Genomic DNA, 23,912 nt, shown 5'->3' on the forward strand with positions numbered 1-23,912 from the left:
TGCCTGCAGAACTGGGAAGGGATCAATGGAAACAAAGGAATATGTGCTGTCATGGCAGCCATCCCATCACAATGGAAGAGCACTGGTTCTCAACCTGTGAGTCATCACAGCCCCTTTGGGAGTCAAACAACCCTTTCATACACGGGTCAATTTTCAGATATCCTGAAAAGTCAGATGTTCACATTACTTAGTGAACTACTATTATGAAATAATAATGAAATAATGTTATGGGTGGGAGTCACCACAACATGAGGAACTGTGTTAAAGGTGGCACATCGAGATGGCTGAGAGACACTAGCTTGGAGTAAGGCAAGCATGACTTTGACTTCAGGTTTCAAGTGAGGTTAGAGTAAGAGGTGATACTTGTGTGATCTTGAACAATGTTTGCAGAGCGGTAATGGAGAAAGGAAGCATGTTGAGCATAGAAAAGGATTCAGGAATTAATCAACTAATATGAGTGCTTAAGTGAGCACTTAAACATGGAGCCAGCATTTCCACACAGAAAATTCCCAGAACCACTGTTAACCAGCAAAGTAAATTGCTACCTCACCACAGAGGCCTGGTGGACCCGACAGACCTTACAGGAGTCCTATGAGCCACCAACTCCTGCTGAGCTCTTGAAGGAAAGAAGTAACTTGATGAGAATTGTTTTCCTTCTCTTTTGTTGTATGGATTCCAGTTTATCTTCCTGAGTGGCTTTGAAAGAGCCTCACATAGCTTAGGTTGGTTCTGTACTTTTTACATGGCTGAAAATGAATTTGAACACCTTCAGGTACCACATCTCAAAACACTGAGGTAGAGATGTGTACTATTGTATGTGGCTTTGAATTTGTATTTTTTTAGTACATAAAAATGATTGAATGTGGGCTAGTGAGATGGCTCAGCGGTTAAGAGCGCCGACTGCTCTTCCAAAGGTCCTGAGTTCAAATCCCAGCAACCACATGGTGGCTCACAACCATCCGTAAGGAAATCTGATGCCCCCTTCTGGAGTGTCTGAAGTGTACTTACAATAAATAAATAAATAAATAAATAAATAAATAAATAAATAAATAAATATTTTTAAAAAATGATTGAATGTTAGTAAAATAAAAAGGATAGATCAAATACAGGTCGTATACTGATGCCCCTTTCTCTGATGCAGCCATTAATTGCCTATGGCACTTCATCTAAAGTTGAGACCTTGTATGATTTTCCCCATCTACATAGGCATGACAATTGCTGTTGTCATTGCTCATTTTATGCCTTTATTAATGTGAAATCCAAAACACTTTCAGTGAGCACATATAAAAGTAGAGATGAAACATTTTAAATACACGATGTATCCCTACTCAGTGGTGAGGCCTATAAACCACAGCAATGGTGAACACAGCCAAAGTTGCAAGAATGGCGCTTATTTTTTAGAGTAACCAACTACCTCGTAGTTGTGGCCCTGAGTGGGCCACAAGTCCAATTTAATGAGAATTGTTTTCAAAATGATCACTCTGGTGCCTGTGTGAAGAATGTCTGAGGGGATAAAGACAGATATCAGGCAGGTTAAATGGGAAGCTGTGTTAATCCAGAAAACAAAATGATACAGGTCTAAGCCAGTGGCCATGAGGATGACAAAAAGGGACTTTAGCCAAAGGACACATCTGAAGGAGAGCTGCCAGGTCTGATGATCAACGGGACATGGGAAATGAGGGACATAAGTCAAGGACGATTTTCCTCTGAAGGTTCTAGCTGAGGTAACAAGAGATATTGAAATGCTGTTAGCGGAGACACACAATGCCAGGAAACACAGCTTTTAGGATGAAGACAATGGGCTTAGTGCCTCTGTTTTCACAATGTCAGGTTTCCTTCAGGAGTGGACACAGGGCTTCAGTTTCTGCCAGAAAGATATAGCTATTGCTTAGGAAATACTCAGTGGAAGTCATTTAATCATTTGGTTTGTATATTGTAGCCAATAACAGGTAATCTAACTTCCTAATCTACTAAGCACGTTTTGCGTCACAGTGCTTGTACAGAGCTGAAGATCAAATTTGTACTCTCCACATTAAAAATTATCATTAACAGCAACAATGCGTTTTCATTCCAGAAAGCATCCGTCTGGTTTGGCAAGCATGCAAGACGAAGATTGGGAAGGAAGCAGTGAAATCCAGGGTGGGAGTGCTGGATGTCATAACCAAAGGCAGAGGCAGTTGCATAGAAATGCTTCCAGTGTATATAAAAAAGCCGATACACACCCCTGAATTAATAGGAATATATATTCTAATTAATTGACAGCAAGAGCTCTTGATGGAATGAAAGAACGGATCTCCAGCTCCCCGAGCAAGAACCCAGACACAGCTAAATAAATTGCCGAGCCTCTGTCTCTATAATATATGAAGCAGGCCTGCTGTAATCAGCCTATGTGTTCCTGCCCGCCATCTATTATTGTGGATTTGGGCTTCTTTTTTATACCTACAGCTAGCAGGCACATAGGAGAAAATCCAGAGGTGGGAATTAGAACAATGAGAAAAATAAAAATGCAATCAATTCAGATAAAATGGCCAGCACACCCCATACTTGAGGAGCCTGACTGAGACTTTTTTCTAAAAATAAAAATGATGTATGCCTCATCGAATTGCATTTTCCACAAGTGATGGGTTATTTTGCACATTTTCTTATCAAGCACCCTTGTGACCAAAGCGCATCATATGCAGTGATTAGAATTAGAACTGTAATCTTCCTGTTACTAAATCGATATACCACTTTGCTTAATTGGGAGTTTTTTCAGGTTATCAATAGGTGAGAAGTATAGTTTGGTGACGGAGTGTATGCCTAGCACATGCAAGACCCTGCTTCTATTCTCCAGCATGGCAACAGACAACAAAAAACCCTAGGTTAAATAATCACTTATAAAAAATTGTCTATATACTTGTCAAAACCCTAGGAAATGTTTAAATAAGTAGAAAAAGCAGGAGGGGGGCTCTGTTGCCACCTGAGCTCAGGTCTAGACTCTTGGCTTCCATTTGTAACCCCGCCTTATGCAGTAAGGTCATGATGTAATCAGGTTCTTGTCCTGTTGTTAAAAGTGGTGTGTGTGTGTGTGTGTGTGTGTGTGTGTGTGTGTGTGTGTGCCCATGCACACACACACATGCGTGTACATGCATGGCTGTACTGTATGTGTGTCCTCACATGCATGCTGTACTGATTCTGCAACATGGAACTATTTTAAGACACTATTCATAAAAGCCTTTTACTCTAATAAACAGTTGATTAGCTAGTGCTGCACATAAAGAGAGAATAATTGTAAACTGCCTAAACAGACTAGAAATCGTCCCCATAGGAGTGCCAAAATGGCAAGCCAGAATATTAGAAGAGCAATGGAAACTTGAATAAACTTCTGTAAATTAAAACGAATTCTTAACGATGTCTCTGGCAAGCTAATATGATCATCCCCGTTTACTAAAGTCTTCAGTTGGTGCCAGGCTCTGGGTTTAGAGGAAGGACCATCACAATGGAATTAATCTTTGCTGTCTACAATTAGTAGCTTAAGCCAAGCGTGATGGCTCCTCCTCCTAATCCTAGCACCCAAGGGGGCTGAGGCAGGAAGGTTGCTATAAATTTGAGGACAGCCTGAGCTATGCAGTCAGTTCCAGGCCAGCCCACATTTCAGTATGAGATAATGAGAAAATAAATAAATAAATTTTAAAATCTGGTAGCTTAGAGGAGAGGATGAAAATATTCTAGCTATCTATAACAGCAGTGATAAATGCTATTACATATTCAGGATCTCATGTTTGTGTGATGTGGGAAAAGCACTCATTAAAAGGCCTAGCCTGCAGGCAGAGTTTGATAGATGCTAACTCCGACTATTGGGAAAGCCTTCACAAGCACAGAAGTTTAATCAAGACATGCTCTTGGACCAGGAGTAATCAGAGAGCATCATGTTTAGATCTTGCCATAAGGCAAGAGCAGGCCAAGCTGGCAAAAACAAGTGTGTGCATTAAATGATGGCAGAATGTATATATATCAAGAAATCATAAAGCATTAAAGAGCATGGGTAAAAGCAGCAGATAACAAAAAGCCTGGTGGGAAAAAAATGTATGCTAAAGGGGCAGCTACTGTTTTGTCTCTGTAGCCAGAATGAATGTCTTCCTCAAGTGAGAAAGAAATATACAAAATATACATTAGGCACTTGTGAAAGAAAGGGCATATGGAAGAAAGACAACACACTCAGAACTTGGCATTACCTTTCTTCGACCCACCCAGAGTGGCTCAAGGAACAAAATCATTTCCCCAGCTTTTGACTGCATAATCATTTCAATCCTGTAATGGGAATTGGGAACTTGATGTCTTTGCAATCCAGAAGGCTCAAACCTCTGGTTAAGACTGCTTGTAATTTGTTCCTCACATCACAACAAAAGACACCAGACTTCTCAAGATCCAAGACAGACAGAGATTTCATGCTGAGATGCCACAAATTCATTGATGAACTTCAGCCTGTTGTAGGTTTTCTAAAATGGCATTAGAGCTTAGTGTGTGGGACAGAAACGCAGAAGAGAAACCCTTTAGTAGATCTAGCTCATGAAGAAATACCCAGGGAGTACTTTGGGTTCCTTTAATACTCTGCAAAACTTTCTTATTGCAATGCATGGAGAAATGAATTCTGAGTCTGAGTCAAACAGTAGGAGGCCGTTGCTGACAGCTGGATCTGCTGGAAAGCTGCTCACTTATGAAAAATGCTGCAAGGAAAATTGTGAATTTCCTGCTTGGCATTTGCTTTAATTCAGCGATACATTCCTTTCAAAATGTAAAATGCTAAGAAAATGGTAAATCAAGTGTGTTTTTATTCGTTCATGACGGGAGAGTGTCTGCCTCATGCAAAGGCTAAATGCCCAAAGGCAAAAGGATCTTTCCTCTCAAAGGAAAAACGCTGTGGATAAAAACAAAGGTCGAGTTAGGCATTCTGCAGGATTCAGAGTCCCTCTCAGGGGAAATGGCCTTCATTTGAGGAGACCCTTAAACTCATTTTAGCCACCAAGGTACCAGTTAACACATGGCAGGTGTAATTCACTAAACAGAACCCTGGTGGCCTGAAAGAATCAATGCTACCAAAGAGACAGCCTTACCTACAGGGAGCAAATTAGGTGCTCACTGAATGTCTGATTATTTTGCCATTTATATTTATAGAGCCAGTGAGTCAACAAGTATTTATTGACCCCCCCCCCCAGTGGTTGCCCTGCTCTCTAATAAATGTGTGGGAGCTTATTAGTGGTTAGCCATGGTCTCCTGGCCTCAAGGAGATTTACAATCTAATCAAGCTGTAACTATCCTTTAAAATGGACACTTATGAATAAATATATAACAAAAGGAAAATTAGAAGGGGTGTGTTGGGGATTTCTTTGAGACCCTGGGTATATGCAGCATAAATAAATCAGAACAAACCTAGAGGGTATAAATGATGGTTTGTGTTTTGTTATTGTTGTTGTTGCTGTTGTTTGTTTTCCATTTGGATTTTTTTGCTTTGGGTTTTGGGTCTTATTTTGTCTTCTTTTAAAAAGCACAGACATGGTATGGAAACAAAATAAAATTGCTAGAAACTTTCAAGAAAGAATTCAATTAAGAATTTTTGGGGGGATTAAACAAAGAGAAAAAAATAGTATTTGTCCACAATGGATCCTGTCTTATTTTTGGAAGGCTAAAAGAAACATGATCTGAATTAAAAGAGAAAGGAGATATTTTAGGCCCGTGTCTGTCTAACAGGGAAGTTCAAAGGGAAAGATTAAGAGTTAGGAAAGAAGTTACCTGAGAAACTACTCACACAACCACAATCTCAGTAACTATGAGAGGGTGAAGAACAAACAACTCCTTGCCATGTGCAGGACTCAAGAGCAAGTGAAGCTGGGAGATACGACTGCTTGTACAACTTAGACTGTATAAAGCTCTGTAGTGGGTTAGAGAAAACCAAACAGAAGCAACGGAGTCCTTCGGACGATCTTTTGAAGCAGGGGCGAAATGTGGCAGATGAGTTCAATGTTTTTAGTCTTCCAGGGCTTAACAATGACCACGTGAGATCAGCTGAGGGCCAACAGAGATCTGAGGACTCAAAGAGAAATGTAGAAAAAAAAAGGCTTGGTAGCTCGTGGAGTGGGAAGATTGCTATGAGTTCCAGGCCAGCCTGGGCTACACAACTAGAGCCTGTCTCAAAAATAAAAAAGTCAGGGATCAAATACTGTAGAATGTAAGACTCTGAGAATGGAGTCCTTAGAAATGAATGGGATTTTTGTGAAAGCATTGAGAGGATGCTCCACTGGGAGAGCAGTAATGACGGGGATGCATTATAGTTCTTCTCTTCGTTTTTTTTTTTTTTTTTAATTTTTATACTCCATACCTTACTCCCCCCCCCCATCCACCCTCCGACTGTTCCACATCCCATACCTCCTCCCCACTCCCCTGTCTCCACGTGGATATTCCCAACCCAACTCCCACCTAACCTCTAAACTCCATGGGGCCTCCAGTCTCTTGAGGGTTAGGTGCGTCATCTCTGAATGAACACAGACCAGGCAGTCCTCTACTGTATGTGTGTTGGGGGCATCAGATTAGCTGGTGTATGCTGCCTGTTTGGTGGTCCAGTGTCTGAGAGATCTCGGGAATCCAGATTAATTGAGACTGCTGGTCCTCCTAGAGGATTGCCCTTCTCAGCTTCTTTCAGCCTTCCCTAATTCAACAACAGCTGCTTCTGTCAATTGGTTGGGTGCAAATATCTGCATCTGACTCTGCTTGTTGGGTCTTTCAGAAGGCAGTCATGATAGGTACCTTTTTGTGAGCACTCCATAGCTTCAGTGTCAGGCCTTAGGACCTCCCCTTGAGCTGGATTTGGGCCTGCCAATGGACCTTTTTTCCTCAGGCTCCTCTCCATTTCCATCCCTGTAATTCTTTCAGACAGGAACAATTATGGATCAGAGATGTAACTGTGGGATGGCAACCCCATGTCTCACTTGATGTCCTGTCTTCATCTCCCTACTGCTGGGCATTTCATCTAAGATTCCTTCCTTTGAGTCCTGAGAGTCTCTCACCTCCCAGATCTCTGGTGCATTCTGGAGGGTCCCTCCTATTTTCTGATGCCTGTTTCTATTCTTTTTGCTGGTCCTCAGGACTTCAGTCCTTTTCCATCACCCAATACCAGATCAAGTTCCCCTCTACCCTTCATTCCCCCCCTTCCCACCCACTTTCCCTCCTAGATCCCTCCCTCCCACTCCACTTGTGATAGCTTTCTTCTCTCTCTGAAGTGGGACTGAGGCGTCCTCACTTGGGCACATCAGCTTGTTGACCTTTTTGAGTTCTGTGGACTGTATTGTGGGTATTCTGTACTTTTTATTTTGGCTAATATCCACTTATTAGTGAGTACATACCATGCAAGTCCTTTTGGGTCTGAGTTATCTCACTCAGGATGCTATTTTCTAGTTCCATCCATTTGCCTGTAAAACTATCCCAACACAATTCTTCAAAGACATGGAAAAAGCAATCCTCAAATTCATCTGGAAAGGCAAAAACCCCAGAATAGTGAAAACAATTCTTAACAATAAAAGAACAGCTGGGTGAATCACCATCCATGACCTCATGTTACAGAGCATTAATGATAAAAAATGTATGGTAGTGGTACAGAGACAGACACGTTGATCAATGGAATAGAACTGAAGACCCAAGAAATATAACCACACACCTACGGTCACTTGATCTTTGACAAAGATGCCAAAAATATACAGTGGAACAAAGAAAGCATCTTCAATAAATGGTGCTGGTATAACTGGCTGTCTGTATGTAGAAGAATAAAAATAGTCCCATATTTGTCACCTTGTACAAAGATCAAGTCCAAGTGGATCAAGGACTTCAATATAAAACCAGATACATTTATTCTAATACAAGAGAAAGTGGGAAAGCACCATGAACTCATTGGCACAGGGGAAAATTTCCTAAACAAAACTCCAGTGGCTCATGCTCTATGATCAACAATTGATTAATGGAACCTTATGAAACTGGAAAGCTTCTGTAAGGCAAAGGACATAGTCAATAAGATAAATAAGCAACCTTCAGATTGGGAAAAAAATTTTCACTAACCCCACATCCGATAGAGGGCTAATATCCAAAATATATAAAGAACTCAAGAAGTTAATTACCAAAAAACCAAACAACCTAATCAAAAAATGGGGTATAGAACTAAACCGAGAATTCACAACTGAGGAATCTCTAATGGCTGAGAAGCACCTAAAGAAATGTTCAAAGTCCTTAGTGATCAGGGAAATGCAAATCAAAACAACCCTGAGATTCTACCTTACACCAATCAGAATGGCTAAGATCAAAACCTCAGGTGACAACACATGTTGGAGAGGATGTGGAGAAAGAGGAACACTCCTCCATTGCTGATGGGATTGCAAACTGGTACAACCACTCTGGAAATCAATCTGCAGGTTCCTCAGAAAATTTGAAATAGATCTATCTGAAGACTCAGCTATACCACTCTTGAAAATATACCCAAAAGATGCCCCACCATGCACAGGGGCATGTGTTCCACTATGTTCATAGCAGCCTTATTTGTGAGAGTCAGAAGCTGGAAACAACCTAGATGTCCCAAGACAGAAGAATGGATACAAAAAGTGTGGTTCATTTACACAATGGAATACTATTAGTTCTTCTCTTTGTAGAGGAATGGCTCTATTCCATTTTCATCATAGTCACCATAGTTAACTTCTAGATGTTTTCTCCAGTATTATATTTGGAATGGAAAGAACACCTGGGGCCGTAACAATTAAGACATAAAGTTAGGGACATTGATCAAATGATACTAGGAGCCTCCTTGAAACCTGGTGACCCAAGGCCACCCTCTGCATTGAGAAAGTCCCTAGAGGTAAAGTGCTCCGATCCCATTCACACTACAATCCCACTCCACTCCCCACAGCTCTGCACAGTATATTACAGAGATCAAGTGACTCCAATCCCTATTGTGCTACATACAATCTTGACTTAAACCTATTTGATACAACTTTAAAACTGGGTTCCATTTCAGACGGGTGCTGTGAATGGTAAGTAAGATAACATATATGTGTGGTAAATGTATGTTAAATACTGAATTAACACAACTTATTTCTGTAATATATAATTGTTAAAACACATACAATGTATATTCAATAATCATCAACCTATTTAACTATTATTTTTTGTTATCTTCCTCAAAATCTACATTCATTATATTTTTGTGAACACAAAAATTCTTTATTTCAGAAAGGCATGATCCCATTCTAAGTGCTCCTCTTGTTTCCAAAATTATTATTATGCATTTCAACTTTAAGCCAAAAAAATGTAGTTAAAAATTTAAAGGAGCAGGGAATTGAAACCAAATGATATGTCGAAAAGCTTTAGCTAAGCAATTTAAACAAAATTCTTAACCTCTATGTATCTGAAGTATTCTTGTATTTATAAGTAGAAATACTCACAACAAATTACATTCTAAGAACATTATCAGCAGTTCAGAGAGATATCAAACCCCATAGGACTACAGTATTTTTATTATTCCTAGTATGAACTATTATTACTATTTTTATGTGCATTAGTGTTTTGCCTACGTGTATATCTGTGTGAGGGTCTTAGGTTCTTTGGAACTGAAGTTATAGACAGTTGTAAACTCCCATGAGGGTGCTAGGAATTGAACCTTGATCCTCTGGAAGAGCAGTCAATGCTCTTAAGTGCTGAGCCATCTCTCTAGCCCCCTAATTTGAACCATTATGAGTGGCTTTGGGGGCCTAGGGGTGGTGGCACTCACCTTTAATCCCAGCACTTGAGAGGCAGAGGCATACAGTTTGAGTCCAGCCTGATCTACAGAATGAATTCCTGAACAGCCAAGTCTACACAGAGAAACCTTGTCTTGGGGGGAAAAATGACCAGAAGGTGAAGTCTGAAAGTAGACACCACTGTAATCAATAGAAAGCATCCAGATAGCACTTAAGAACTTCATTCTGTGTCTACACAGAGGAGTTAGCTAGCACAAGATGCACTGAGCAGCAGGGTGGAACTATACCTCCTGGAATGAGCTTTCCAAGCAAGAAGGTATTAAGGGTAAGCAATATGGAGGACCAGGGTGTAGTACGCTTCCTTGCCATGCCTGAAACTCTCAGCAAGCACTGCAGAAAACAAAAATAAGATGAGGTTAAAACAAACAAAAGAGTAAGTAATTGTAAGGGATTATTGTATGGGAAAGTTGGGCAGCAAACAGTGCATCTCTGTCCCACTTGCTTTATTACCCTTGATTATGATAGAGGATGAAGTGTGTGTGTGTGTGTGTGTGTGTGTGTGTGTGTGTGTGTGTGCGCGCACATGTGGGTGCACGTGTGTGAGAGACAGAAAGAGGGGGATAGACAGAGACACAGAGAGACAGAGACATTAAGAGACAGACAGACTCTTGACAGGTGAGGAGACTGTCCTCCAGTGGAGGTAAAATAGTGCAAGTTGGTTCCTTCCACCATCATGTAGGTCCTGGATAGCACTCAGTTCTTCAGGCTTGGTAGCAAATACCTTTATCTGAAGAGCCATCTCACCAGTGGGTGAATGAAGTTTTTGACCAGAGGAATTATGGGATTTCTTGGTTCAGTTTTTCCACCTCATCACTGGAGCCTAAACACAAATTTCCCTTCATTAATAAATTTTACAGTCTTTAATTCAGACATGCTCACACAAAAGCTCTTGAGCTATATGATTGGCCTGTGATCTTCAGGCCATGGAATTTCTGACTCATTTATACAAGGCTGTGGAGAACTTAAGCTAGCTTTTTTATTATGGAACTTTAGCACCAAAAAGAAGTCTGAGCTTAAGTTCTAGGGTCACGACTCTTCCCTCAGACTGCCCATAATCCCAGCACTCAGGAGGGAGAAGCTCTGTGAATTCAAAGCCAGTGTGGTCCACAAAGAGAGTTCCAAGGCAGCCAGGGCTGCACAGAGAAACCTTGTCAGGGAAAACAAAATACAAAACCAAATCAAAAAGCAAACAGGCAAGGAATGACAACTGAGTAACTTCATGGGTGGGAACAAAACCAAACCAGCCTATTTTTTCCCCCTGAACCAAACTGAGGTGCATTAAAAAATAATAATAGGGCCAGCAAGATGGCTCAGTGAGTAACCACACCTGTTACCAAGCCTGACAATATGAGTTCGAGCCTCAGGGCCCAAATGGTGGAAGGATGAACACAATTTGTCCTTTACCTGAACTTGTGTACTAGTGTACATTCGTGCACACACACACACACACACACACAAATTTCAAAAGGAATGATAACAGCATACGTATACATCCAAAGTTAGTAAAATAAGTAAATAAATAAACAAATAAACAAACAAGTAACTAATACACTCAAAACAAGCCACACATATCTGAAATTATCTTTTGAAATAATCTTTCTGTGTCTCACTGGATGAAACATATCTCCATTCCTTTTCTCCTTTTTTTCTAAACATCCTAATACTATGCCCCATGTCAGGTTTATATTAACATTTTTTTTCTCTACTCTTATCTCCAAACAAGGTCTACGCTTTTCTCCAGTCTCTGGTGCTCCTCCCTCCTGTGTACACTACCGTTGTCTGCCTGTATTCTCTCCTTCCTCACTTAGCCCATCTGCTCCTCGGTAACCACTGACAGTCGGAGATGGGGTGGCGGGAGGGAGAAGGAGAAGGTTGGGAACATTCAGGTTTAATAGGTTTAGCTGTCACAAAAATTAACATTCTAAATTTTGAAAAATTGCTCAACTTTGAGCACTGCCTGAACTTGATGGCATGTAAATAATGAGCAAAAGCCCTTCTAACTATTCTGTACACCTGGATATGCCCCCCAGGAAATTCCTGTTGGTGACTGCTGTGTTATTTTCCCCATGCATGGCAGACAATAGTGAGGCATTCCCACCAGTTATCTCCCATGGACCCAGCTTAGATGCTGTTAGCACAGCACCAGTATTTCAACATTCCTTTGGCTTTGCCATCTTTATGTTCATTCTAAATTAAGAAGTCTGAAGCAGATCTTATCAAATCCGTGATATTGTTAAGAGCACTTCAAGGTCCTTTTAAAAACAAGAATTACTCACATCAACCTACTTTATTGCTTCATTTTCCTACTCCAAAGGACACCAAGTATACTAAAGCAATTTAACATGGCTGTAACCTACAATTTCAGCTTACCCCGAGGGGCCACTTCACCTCTTGTCTTCCTTTTCCAGACCAAATCAATAGAGGGGAGAATCAAGTCAAGACATATGTCATAACTGTATCAAAGGTCAATGAGGTTTAAACAAATTGGGCTCCACTCATAAATAATTGACTCACAATTTGTACTGAAGTACGGGGTGAAATGGTGTTCACCTGAAACATATTTAAGGTTTAATCAACCTATTGTTGACACCCTGAGAACTGTAACTAAACATGTGCTTGGGTATGAAAGTCATCTATCGACAGAGACGCTCATGGAGGTAATAATTCCATGGGGATCATGTATGGTCTTCTTTGTCTGTCACAAAAGAAGCTAAGGGAGGCTGTTAGTGTCCATATTCTTAACAGTGGACAGAATGACAGACTGTAAGCATTCCTGAAGGTCAGCCCTATCATGAAATTTGTACCTTTGTTGAGGTGAGGCATGAGTTTAAATTCCTGGTGCTATGAAGGTGAGGAGGAAAAGGCCACACTCCTCTGGATTAGGATCCCCGGCATCCAAGTGAGGAGCCTGCCTTCTGGTTCTTTGTTTAGCATCCAGGAGACTGTGAGTGTTGGGAAGGCTTTATAGAGACCGTCCAAGTCTTCAGTTACAGTTCTGGCAAGCTGAGCGTTATGCTCTGAGATGGACCATACCTGTACTCTCAGACCTTGTGGACATGAGGTAGAAAGACTGCACATTTGAAGCCAGCCTAGAATTCACAGTAAAGTCTAAGGCAGTCAGTTGGGCTATCTAGTAAGACCCTGCCACAGAAAACAAAACAAAACAAAACAAACAAAACAAAACAAAACAAAACAAAAGCAAAACAACCTCCACCAAGACCAAAGTCAAAATCTCTTTAGCAGAAACTGAGCACATGTGGAAACTTGAGTCATACTCTGGAGAAAAGACGCGGGTTGAAGCCATGGAACGAGGTGCTGATCAGACTCTCTATGCAAGATTCCCTTTCTGTCTTGTAAGGAAGGGAAGACATGAGCAGATGACTCAGCAGTGCTGCCTCTCTGCCCTCTTCTTGTCTTGAACAATAACCAGATGCCTGCTTCTGGGACAGCCATCTTACAACTGTGAATTAACAAGCAAGAAAATAAAAATCTAATGCACCAAGTATGGTAAAGAGAAAATCGGACTTGGGCCTTTTAAGAAGTCGTTAAACTGTCATCTATTTTCAGCCTCGTTATTTTGTGAAGTAATTAAACATCCCTACTGTGCAAGGCCAAAATCAGTCCTGATGGACACTGTGATGGATGCTAGTGTCCCTCCTTTCAAGGAATAAATTCCAGGAATTTATTATCCACTCAGGGAAACAACAAAAGGGCCCAAATAGCCCTTATGACTCACAGAAAAGTGTAGAAGCCATGAGAAAAGTATAAACAAAGCACTATAAAGATTTACAGGTGGGAATGACCTGGTCCAGATGGGGAAGATGGAATTGAAAATAAAGGAAAGGCAAGGAAAGGAGAACTAGCTGGGGCTTAGAGATATTTGCAGCTTTTTGTTGTTGTTGTTGTTAATTTTTATTTTTAAATTATGTATATACCTATCTTCTTTCTGTCTCTGTCTCTTTGTGTGTTTCTCTGTGGTGCCTCTCTATGTCCTCTCCTTTTCCTCTCTCTCTCTCTCTCTCTCTCTCTCTCTCTCTCTCTCTCTCTCCCTCTCTCTCTCTCTTTGTGTGTGTGTGCACTCACGCAGGTGCACAGTACCAGCAAAAGCCAAAAGAGGGCACCAGATGCCCTGGAACCAGAAATAGAGGCAGTTGTGAACTACCCACATGGATGCTAGGAACTGAACTCAGGTCTTCCAGTAGAGAATTTCATGCTGTTAACCATTGAGCCACCTGGCCAGCCCCAGAGCAGTACAATATTGAGCACGTGGTTGAACCTGGTAGATTTTTGCTCTTCTTGAAGACTTCAGTTATTGAAAGTTAAACTTTCATTAAGAACCTAGAGCAGGGGAAATTAAGAATTTAGTAACTATTTGTTTATTTTCAGGAAATTAGTGTCATACATCATAGCTTGTCTTAATGAGGGAAGCCACACTATCTTTTCAATCCATATTATGGTCCAACAGAATGGGGCTCCTTCCACTAGTCAGTCTAATTGTGTACTGCCTGCATAATAACTGTGATAAAGGAAAAAGAAAGTGGGGCTGGAGAGGCAGCCCTGTGGTTGAAAGTACTGGCTATTCTTGGAGAGAACCCAGATTTGAGTCTCAGCACCCACATAATGGTTCACAAACACAATGCCCTCTTTTGACATGCACTGGCACTTGGTGCACATCTGGTGCACAGACATCTGTGCAGAAAGACATATGAACTTTTTTTTTAAATTGAAATAGGAAGAAAGAAAGAAAGAAAGAAAGAAAGAAAGAAAGAAAGAAAGAAAGAAAGAAAGAAAGCAAGCAAGCTGTGGCATCAGTAGCCTCTCAGCCTGCTTATCTTTCTGGGCTCTATGAGTGTGGTTCTGCTCCTCGGTGAGGAATTAGAATCACATTCTAGGCAAAATGTTGCCATGTTTCACTCTATGGAATTATCACCTTTCATCCAACAAGTGTGTCTAATTTTCACACTGTTGATGAGAAAGCAATAAATTAAAGACATAAATCAGCTACAAGTTGAATAGAAGAAATCTACCCTTGAATAGATTTTTAAAAGCTCTTACCATTCCATTATGTTGCTTTTGGTTAAGGTCAAACCCATTCCTTTCTTGTGGGAAGCCACATGTGCCGTTGCAGAGTGGCACTGACTACTGCTGGCCACCACACATAAGTTTGGACAAACAACCAATGTGTACATATGCAGTAAAGTTTTTTGCAAAGACACTGCCTGGCTCGGGTATGATAATGAGGCTTTGAGAGTATAACCAATCAGATGTGAGACATGTAAATTAGGTATGATAATGAGGCTCTGTGAGGTATAGAGAGAGAGAGAGTAGCCAATCAGATGAGGAACATGCAAATGAGGCTTAGTGCATAACCAATCCGGGTGTGAGACATGCCTCTCCTAGGCCTATATAAGCAGCACCAGTTCCGGGCTCGGGGTCTCTTCGCCTCTGCAATCAAGCTCTCCCAATAAACGTGTGCAGAAGGTTCCTGTTGCAGCGTCGTTCTTGATGGTCGAGTTGGGCGCGCACAAGACTTTCTCTGTGGTCTACATGTGTAATATGGAAAAACTATGTCCTTTCTCACATCCATTCAAAGACCCCTAAGCACCAAAGTCATTTTTATCCATACTCAAAGTTAGGCCTCTGTAAATTTGAAGTTCACATCTCTCCTCTACATCAGTTTCCCCTCTTCAACAAAAGAAAATTTAAAAAATACTTTGAAATGAAACATGCTAAAATTTAGGAAACATAGGAAAAGCAGTGTTCAGAGAGAAATACATAACTGCAAACAGTGTTATCAAATAAGACCTTTTGTCAATGAGCTAACTTCCCAAGTCAAGAAATTAAGAGAGGACAGATAACCAGGACACAAGAAGGAGAAAAAGAATAAAAATATTAGAGTTGAGAATAAATAGAGAAGAGTGAAAAATAAATAAAAATAAAGTTCTTTAAGCATTCCAGAGGCAGAGGCAGGAGGATCTCTACAAATTCAAGGCTAGCTAAGTTGATATAGTGAGTTCCAGACCAGCGAAGGCTACAGTGAAATCTCTTATTCTCTCAACCGTCAAAGAAGTTATTTGAAAAGATTAAGAGAAATTGATGAACTTTTAGACTGAACAACAACAATAACAAAAAAAAAAAAGCCAGATAAGAATTAGATTGTTAAAAGCAGAAAAAAAAAAAAAAAACTTACTTCAGTAAGTAAGCACATTGAAATTACTAGCTGATCTATCTTCCAAGGTCTGATGTTTGATCAACTAAGTAGATACTATTAATTCACATTATGGTTAGAGATAGACACATGCAATGGAGAGGTTAAGTAATTTACCAAAATACCCACAGCTCTATACCTGAACAACCAGGACCTAAAATTCAGCTTCTATGGAACAGCATGGAAGCTGAGACCTCCTCTCTGCCCCTTATCCATTCTATGTCATGGCTTTTCTTTGATGTAGCCCAAATGCTTCAAAAGAGCCTATTTCTGCCCTTACCAAAAACAACAAAGATGATAAAACACTTCTCAAATCTTCTTTGAGTGCATCAGAAAAATAAATTGCACTTACATTATATATGTATGTGTGATATTAAATTTTCATCTTTCCCTCTGGCAACTGAAAAAAATATTTTATAAGATTTCACTACCATAAAAAGAGACTTAATTGGGCACAGATAAAAACTGATCTCATTGTCTTCCAATGTAGTTAATACCCAGAGGCCTAAAGCAAGCCAAAGTTTACATTGCAGCAAGTGGGCAAGGACTCTGAAGACAGGTCAGCCAGCTCTCGAGACAAAGGTCAGAGTAACAAGAACTTTTAGGGTGCCCCTGGCTTGGGTACTGGCTTGGGAGTTTAGAATATGCTTTTAATGAGGCACAGTGAGATGTCTTCCACTTAATCAACATTAAAGGTTCATAGGCAAGAAAATAAACAGAATCAGAATTCTCCTGTCAGTTCATTAATTCATTTACTTTTTTATTTGATTTTTTTTTTTTGTGGACAAGCAACAGAAATCGGTTGGAAATATAGTGTTTTTTGAGTGAAATCTCCACATTTCTGACTAGAGTACTTTTAGCTGTAACCTTTTCTCTCAGGCATCCCAGTTTCTAGCAGATTGACTCTTCCAAGGCCCAGAGGAAATAAGCTTATCATTAGGGTATTTGTCAAGTACTTTGCCCTTCAACATTAGATATTTTAATTTTAGCTAAAAATTTTTCCAGTAGCTCTTTTCACTAACCACAGAGGATCCAAAGAAGAAGAAAAGGCCCCACTCCTCAGACATCTAATGGCAGATTAAATAAAAAGAATAAAAAGTGCCAGGCAGTGGTGGTGCACGCCTTTAATCCCAGCACTCAGGAAGCAGAGGCAGGCGGATCTCTGTGAGTTCCAGGCCAGCCTGGTCTACAGAATGAGGTCCAAGAGAGCTAGGGCTAAACAAAGAAACTGTTTAGGGTGGGGGTGGGGCTTGAGAGTGATGGGTTGGGGTGGGTATAAAACAATATAAATCCAAAATAATGACAACCAGCCCAGGGTATATGGGGTTCTACCAAGAAACTGGTAGATGTAGAACCTCCTGCTATATCTGTAAATGGCAGGGTTGAGGAAGAGCATCCTATAATGCCTCTTTAGGAAGGCTCTACTTTCCTGATGAGAATCCTTGGCAGAGCCCCACCTCAATGGCACTTCAACACATGGCTTTGGGGTTAGTTTGAACAGAACATCCAGTCTACATTAGATAAGAAATGTTGTAGAGAAAGAATAAGATTCTCCTGGAAGAGATTCTCTTTCCTTTAAATGTGAATGAAGGCTATGAAAATTGTATACATCTCTGAGCTGGGACTTGTGCATTGCATAGACACTAGACCAGCAACTGCAGGTCTAGAAATTCTCAGGTTCTAGAACTATGGAAAAATAAATACTAGTCAATGGCAATTTGCTAAGAGCATCCCTAGCTGAATTTATTGAAAATTTTCATTATTATAATAAAGGCCTTTGAATATGCTTGGCCCAGGGAGTGGCACTACTAGGAGGTGTGGCCTTGTTGGAGTAGGTGCAGCTTTGTTGGAGGAAGTGTGTCATTGTAGGGTTGGGCAGTGAGCTCCCTCATCCTAACTACATGGGAGTCAATCTTTCCTAGTGGCCTTCCAATGAACATGTAGAACTCTCAGCTCCTTCTGAGCCATGCTGCCATGTTTCCACCTTGAGGATAATGGACTGAACCTTTGAACTTATAAGCCAGCCCCAATTAAATGTTGTCCTTAATAAGAGTTGCCTTGGTCATGGTGTCTGTTCACAGCAGTAAAATCCTAACTAAGACAGCCTTTATAAAAGCTTTGTTTTGGTTCAGGGTTCTGAACCAATGTTAAAAGACATCTGGTGATGGTTTTCATCTAGCAAAGTCCTAAGTGACATATACATAACATAGCAAGGAACAGACAGAGAGCAAGTATGTGTGTCTTTAGGTTTTCTAACACTTCTTAGAAAGCTACCAGTACTGCCTATGGGGTCCACACTGACCCTATCTGATTCTAGTCCCTTCCTGTTGGTCTTACCACTGAACACCACAGTAGACTGCATTTTACCGTCTTAGTATCCAGCAAAGCAAACTAAGCATCAATTCATGAACCCTTGAAGGGTAGGCTCAACACAGGCCAACTCTATCACTGACTAATAACTACATGCATTTTTCCTTGGCCTTGGCTCTTCAATCTCATGTCCTCCTACATCATTTTAAAAGCCCTTCTATTATACAACTCTTCAAATGAGAATGGGCCTCATCTTGTTTCTTCCTTGCCCTTTAAGCTTTTGCATTTGTTTGTTTGTTTGTTTGTTTGTTTGGAGGTCTTGCTTTATATCTCAGGCTGGCCTAGAATTCACTCTCTAGGCCAGGGTGGGCTAGAGTTTAAGAGTCTTCTGTCCCAGCTACCTGACTGCTTGGATTATAGGTTTATTTCATGATATCGGCTCAATTTAACTTTTGAAACACTGATGTCATGCCTCTTGCTCAACCATTGTCATTACAGAAAAACTATTCTAGACAAAAGTCACCAATGACATCCCCAGTGACAGTGTTGAGGCTCTGCTTCTATTGCTATTCTGGTAGATTTTCCAAAACAGGTGAACTGGTTGGTTTTTCTCAAAACCATTCTTGTCTTTGACTATATGTCCCCTGTTCAGAATAAAGTTTCTGAAAATGTCTTTAGTATATAATTTAAGTGTGTGTGTGTGTGTTTATTCTGCACATATCCTCATTAATCTACCTGCTTTCTGTTAAGTACATTTTATCTCCAGAGATTTTAGACATCATCTGAAGGCTTAGCTACTTGTAATGTCTACAAATAAGAGGTTGTATATACCCTAGCCAGTAAACTGCAATGAGAATGACAAAAGACTAGTGCTTTTTTTTTTAAGTGATAATCACTTACAAATATAGATTGCCAATCAGGGTCCCAGCAGGAGACAGATGTCATTCTCTACTGGGATTAATTGGGATTTCAGTAGGGATTATTTACAACTTCTAAATCAAATGGTTAACACTCCAAGCCTTACTACCCAAAGGTGGCCTGACAGGCTAAAGGGAAAAATTTATTCTGGGAATCTAGAGAATAAATATCTAGTCGAGGAGTCACTGTGTAAGAATTGAGGTGAACTCAGATAATCTACCTTATCCTAAAAAGGGGGTGGGGGAATCATAAACAAATACCTGTAAATTCATTCTTTCCCTGACCTTTGAACCTTCACTGGTGATTCCCATTGCCTGAAGCCAATATGCAGTCCTGGAAGGGAAGCAGGTAAGAATCCCAGGGTACCATCCAAGGTCAAAATGCATAACGAGGGAGCAATGAAAATAACCTGAACATCTGCTATTTTTATAAGCCCGCTATGTTGGAGAATGATTGCATTTTATCTCCAATGTTCTCAGAAAATGCTTACATACCTTAACACTAACTCACGGAGTTCTTTGGCTTTACCCATGGAACCCTTCTCAGTTTGTGATGAATTTCTTTTTTATCCACGAGCAAAAATTCATAGAATGTGTTTGACTCTTCTCCTTAATATCTCCATGGGTGAATATTTCTTAGACATTTATCCTGAAATTTGGTTCCTTTTCCAATTTTATCCCTTTAATCAATATCCTAATGTTCTCTGTCCTTCAGTTCTACAATAATTGTCTAACACACTTCCCATGAACTTTTTTTTTGAACCATTCTTTTATAGACATTATGCTGCTATTAGTTACCTTTCTAAACGACAGATATAATCGTGGCATTTGTTTGTAAAATTCACTAACAGTCCTTTGTTGCACTGGCATAAAATCTAAAGCTTCACACATGTGTCCGGCATGGTGGCGCATGTCTTTAATCCCAGAACTTGGGAGGCAGAGGCAGGCGGATTTCTGAGTTCGAGGACAGCCTGGTCTACAGAGTGAGTTCCAGGACAGTCAGGGCTATACAGAGAAACCCTGTCTCGAAAAATCAGAGACAAAGTTTGGAGCTGAGACGAAAGGATGGACCATGTAGAGACTGCCATATCCAGGGATCCACCCCACAATCAGCTTCCAAACGCTGACACCATTGCATACACTAGCAAGATTTTATCAAAAGGACCCAGATGTAGCTGTCTCTTGTGAGACTATGCCGGGGCCTAGCAAACACAGAAGTGGATGCTCACAGTCAGCTATTGGATGAATCACAGGGCCCCCAATGGAGGAGCTAGAGAAAGTACCCAAGGAGCTAAAGGGATCTGCAACCCTATAGGTGGAACAACATTATGAACTAACCAGTACCCCGGAACTCTTGACTCTAGCTGCATATGTATCAAAAGATGGCCTAGTCGGCCATCACTGGAAAGAGAGGCCCATTGGACACGCAAACTGTATATGCCCCAGTACAGGGGAACGCCAGGGCCAAAAAAATGGGAATGGGTGGGTAGGGAAGTGGGGGGGAGGGTATGGGGGACTTTTGGGATAGCATTGGAAATGTAATTGAGGAAAATATGTAATAAAAATATTTAAAAAAAAAGAAAAGAAAAATCAAAAACAAAACAAAACAAAACAAACAAAAAAAAAAAAACCAAAAAAACCAACAAAAAAAACCTTCACAAATGACCTACGAAGAATTGACCTGTGCTGTTGGCACTCCGCGTGTTTATTCAATGGACATCTTTTGAAAATTGTGTTTCTGGTAAAGCACCCAATAAATGTGGCCACTAGACAGCAGTGAGAGTGGTAAGGCAATAAGAATTCAAATCAAATGACAATCAGCAGGAGACAGAGAAAGATAAACTGATGAAAGGTTTTGTGGTAAGGGCCAGACAAGAAAATGGAAGGCTGTAAGATATACTCAGTTTCCAGGAAACAATTAGGTTAGAGGGTGAAGATATCTTAGCAGAATGAAACTCGAGTGCCTCTGAATAAAGCCGACAATAACAAGGTTAATTTGGTGAATTGAAAAGAGTTACAACATGGTCTTCAAGAAGCATGAGTTAAAAATCATGCTTTCTCTATAAATAAGCTATATAAGTTTTTTTGAGACAAGGTCCCTCTATTCTGACTGCTCAGGAAACTACTAAGTAGACCAGGCTGGCATCAAACTCACACTGATTCACCTGCCCCTGACTGCCTCCCTAGTGCTAGGATTAAAGGTGTGTGTCACCAGGGCCGTGATTTTTAAATTGAAAAGAACTTTAGTGAGGATGGTGAGTGAGTTATAAGTCATGATTATGGGCAAATCCTCATGAAAACTTATGAAACTGTACATTTATTGAGTGTGGTAGTGTGAGCTTTTGATCCCAGAATCCTGAACACACAGAACATGAGAAAATAAAGCCAGATAAAAGTGAAATTGCATTCATACCTCCAAGGAGTGCACATTGTTAATCCAGGCACTCAGCAGGCAGAAGTAGATCTTTGTGAGTTTAAGGCCAACCTTGACTCCACAGAGAGTTCCAGGAAAGCCAGGGTTACATGGGACAACACTGAACTGATGCAACAATTACAACACGAAGAAGAAGCAAGACAAATGGAAATAAAGCCCATGACAAAACACCCACAATCAAACTGGTACCATTTATAGTACATCTCAATATTTCCTTCCCAAAAGGACAATTTTGAAGTCAAAAAGCCTTGATCTTTCTGTTATTTATCAACTATATACAACTGGACAGGTTTAGTTTCTATAATTTTTCTTAGCTGACATGCTGAGCCTTCCATCTTGGGTCTCAAAGGATTCTATCTGGCACTTAGCAGGAAATAGTAAATGAGAGCTGTCACCTTAATGCTTGAATATTTGTAGTGTTTATCAAAATATACAGAAATTAATGAAGCCTGGTGAGCCGGCCATGATATCTCAACACGACTTGGATTTATTTGTTTGCTTGTTTGTTTGTTTACTTATGTTTAGAAAACTCGCCTAATTTCTTTTGGTGTTTAGGACTTCAGTAGAGACAAAATCGTAGGGATAATATGGAGTGACTGGTAGACAAATGAGTCTAAACAGTGGCAGTAGTGTAGTTCTTGGAGTGATAGAGAAGATATAGAAATGGCGATAGAGGCAGGGATGGATAGAAATGCCATCTCAATGAACGAAAGCAGATTTAAACAGGCTTTGAAGTAATCTCAACTTTGAAAAAGTTGTATTTGAGATGACCACATCCTACACAGATACATGATTTTGGACTTCTGTGCTAGGACAAGATTTCTTTTTTATTATTATTATACATTGAGCACATTGCAAGAATGAAAAATAATACCTATCCAAGAGAAAACCAAAGTGAAATTAATCATTTGTGGAAATCTGAGTAGGATGACTGAAAGCCTGGAGGGTTTCAGCTACAGCTGAACTTGAATTCAGGTCATTGGGGTATAAATTTGAGTCTTGTTGGCACAGAAATGGGAATTTGATACAACCCAGCAAGTTGGCATTTAGTCACTTTGCTGTCTGTCCTCAGAATACAGAAAGCTGGCAAGGTACTTATAAAGGAAGAGTTCAGAAAAATAAATAAGCTGTTTCTAGTACTGTGTTATATTCCCTCTTAAATCACGATGGTAGGGATTCGATTTCATTAACTATTAAGATCACCTAACTTATTCTTCCACCCGACTTCAAAGCCACGTCTCATAAATATTAGAAGGCCTTTATTGGAGAAAATTCTTGATGCATTGATGATGACAGCTTGGGAACCATCCATATCCAGGAAAGTGATTGTGCAACCTGTATGGATGCCATTGAGGACAGAAGCCATGTTAGTGGAGGTCCTCTAAGGAGCAGATGCTAAGACAGAATTTGACATGAAAGAGATGAGATTTATTGGGGTTATATATATATCTGTGAGGGAACTGTGCAGGGGTGAGGCACACATGGGAGAACTGTCTGACCCTTAGGAGGGAAAGAAAGGAGCCAGGCAGAAAGAAAAATAGGGAAGCCACAGCCAGGTAGTCAAGAAGGGAGGTAGGAATTGGCTGTCCTGACATTCTAAGACACACTGGGATATATTTAAAGGGAATGTACTAGCATATTCCATTTTTATCATGTATCTGAAATCTTTAGGATGCTTATTAGTCCAGAAAGTGTGAATGACAATCACAAAGACAGCAGCATAATTCTACACTAAGCATTTATATATATGTATATGAAAGAATAATTAGCTACGTGGGCAAAACAAAAAAGTACATGTGACCCATGATGGGGGGGGGGAGGTGGATTAAGAATTTGAACACATTGCCTCAGTTAAACTGTGAGTCTCAATTAGGCAATGCAAACTAGTCAGTGGTCCTGAGAAAAGTGGCATGCCAACCAATATTGTTAAATCAGACAGGAAAGAGGGCAGCCTGTGATGTGACTTAAGGACACTATGTTCTCGTTCATTTTACAAAGAAAAGAAGTTTCTAACTTAACTTAGAACTAGTTTCAAACTTAACAGACTGTTGCAAAATAAAAACCATACAAAATAAAAAATACAAAGTGGCCATGTATATCCTTTAGAGTCCCCTACTGCTGACATTTTACTGTATTTGAGGTGTCAACAACTCTGTCATTGCCTTATTTTGGTATGCTTTTCTGGATCACTAAAGTAGTCCAACTATACCATAAATCTTTTACTATACACACTT

The 23,912-nt window shown here is 40.3% G+C and overlaps 1 long non-coding RNA gene across 1 annotated transcript; it reads left to right on the forward strand.

Annotated features, from left to right (window-relative positions):
- The first annotated feature begins 262 nt into the window (after positions 1-262).
- Positions 263-2,359, forward strand: Gm39911. The gene is made up of 2 exons (XR_001783617.1): positions 263-304; positions 2,075-2,359. It is a non-coding gene; the product is annotated as a predicted gene, 39911 (long non-coding RNA).
- Positions 2,360-23,912: the final 21,553 nt, after the last annotated feature.

This window comes from Mus musculus, chromosome 2 (assembly GCF_000001635.26).
Source record: "Mus musculus strain C57BL/6J chromosome 2, GRCm38.p6 C57BL/6J".
NCBI lineage: Eukaryota > Metazoa > Chordata > Mammalia > Rodentia > Muridae > Mus > Mus musculus.